Consider the following 2,437-nt stretch of genomic DNA (forward strand, 5'->3'; position numbering starts at 1 on the left):
TTCCAAAACATTATTTTAAATTCTATTTCTGGAAGTCAAGTTTGCTACTTCAAGAGTTTCCCCTGAAATTATTACAATTTATATAATAGACATATGTCCACGTACCATGGCACGGAGGAAAGAAACATGGGCTCTACTCCCAGACCTACTACTAACAAACTGGGTCACTTGGAATAAGTGACTAAATTTCTCTGGTTTCCAGTTTCTCCATCTATAAAATGAGGAACCTAATCAACAGGACCCATGTCTCCTTTAAGTTACAGCACTCTAAAGATCCATCTAGAGTGCAGTATGTTCGGTCGGCACAAGGCATTAAATGATAGAGAGGAATCGGGGGAGCACCAAGTGGGGCTCAGAATGGAACCAGCTAACCCTAAAACTCCAGGTCAGTGCACTGGAGGTATGACACAATTCCTTCCAAGTCTCATCCCAGAAATGAGTTCAACAAAGATAGAGGGTTCTTATGTCTAAGCAAGTGTCTCCATCTCATTCAAGATCCCAGAAGTAACTAGGGACTCATTAACTGACACAGTTGGCAGCAAGACCACATTTTGGGAAAAATAATCCACTCCACTTGGTGTCTCACTTTAACACCTAGCCAAGTGTTCTGAGCTACCATATAATCTATCATCTGTTCACTTTCTCCCATTCGGATTTCTCAGGCTCTTCTCATAGTTCCAAATATTTATTTTGACCTAATAGGGGAAAGCCTTGGCCCTAGACAGCAAGCAAAAGTACCCTGGATTATAATAAATATACCATTCTGAAAGGGAACAATTTGACAGAACATTGTCCTTTTTGTATTACTATTGCAGGAAGGCATGTGGTTTCGTCAGCTCTCACCTGGCCCATTCCAGCAAGTCCTTCACATCCTACTCCAAGCAACCAGCCGAGCTCATTGTATCAATGTCCTGCTGCCTCGACAAACTGGAACGGTCACTATTCAAGATGAGGAGGCTGTATTTCTCATTGGTTGTGTTCAGAGCCAAGCTAGGAAACCCTGTTGATGGGGGCCAATTTTGTATGCTTCATAAATTTCATCTTCAAAAAACCATCGGCCTACATAAATATTAGGCCACTGAAGTTTCTTGTCCAGAAGGAAAAAGAATAAAAAAAAATAACAGGCCACTCTGAAGTTACAAATATACAGTGCTATACAAATATCAAGTGAATTCTTTGCCACAAAATTTATGGTCACTTTTATTAGTTGTTGGATTCAGAGACAGGAGAGTTAGAAAAGCACTAGCCTTAAAGTCAGAAAACCTGAATCAAGTCCATCTGGAAGCAAGTAACTGAGTGACTTGGGTGAGTCACTTCACCTCTTGAGTCAGTTTCATTGTCTATTAAGAGTTGGGCCATATAATCTCAGGCTCCCCCACTACCACCCACTCCAGCACTTATGTCTCCTGATTCCATATTCCTCTCAATTGCCGCCCAGTAAATTACCTGCTTTAGAATATGTATTCACTCTCTTAGGCCACTAGGGTATAATTTAATACATTCCTGATGCAGTAAATCAATAGCTCCCCTTTCTCTTTGCATTAGTCTTGTATTTTGTCTATCATCCTGCCCATGGAGGACTACAGAGGAGTAGGAGCCTTCAGGGTTGACAAGCAGGGTGGACCCTGGAGCTGGGACCTCTGACATTGTCTCTGTCTTCTGTCTTCCAGGTAAACTGGAAGACTTTTGTAAATGTTCTTGTTTGTAAAGTGAGAACTGACTGAGGGCTCCTGTAAAGTCAAGTCACTCAACACTCAAACAGGGGACAGAAAGATGTGGTGGCTTGGGGTCTACACTCAGAGCTATCCCTTCCCCCAAAACTGAGTACTTACAACAGGACTTTTGGAACTGAGCACAAAGTGAAAATTCTAGGTCCCCTGTTTGAAAAAGGAAAGGAGGTGGGGTGAGTTCTGAAATAAAAAACATTGTGTATTCCAGTCTCTCTCTTGACCTGCCATGGTCAATAGGGATGTACCATGCTAGCAAGAGCTGAAGGAGGGCCATTTCAGCATCAAGGACCTGCCAGGCCTCATGGACCACTGGCCACAGACTTCATCAGCTCATGCCCACAGGATGGGTAGGGACCAAGTCAACACACACAAAAAAAGCCCAGAAACAACTCAGAGCTGAGTACCTAACATGCTCTGGGATATAATAATGGCTAAACTATAGGCTTTGCTTTCAAATTTCTTAGGCTCATGGGAAAGACAGACTGACACAAATAAATATAAATAAAGTTTGATAATAATGTATCAGAAGTGTGCCTGAGGTAACACGGGTGAATACAAGGGAGAGCAGAGCAGGCAGGAAAGACTTCACAGGAGAGGTGATGCCATCATGAGTTTTAAAGGATGATTGGAAATTTGTCAGACTTGCTAGGTGGGAAGGGACTTGATGGAAGGTGGTGGGCCCCATATATGCAAAGGCTTGGGGATGT

Source organism: Phyllostomus hastatus, unplaced genomic scaffold, assembly GCF_019186645.2.
Source record: "Phyllostomus hastatus isolate PE091 unplaced genomic scaffold, TTU_PhHast_1.1 phas_contig_34, whole genome shotgun sequence".
Classification (NCBI taxonomy): Eukaryota; Metazoa; Chordata; class Mammalia; order Chiroptera; family Phyllostomidae; genus Phyllostomus; species Phyllostomus hastatus.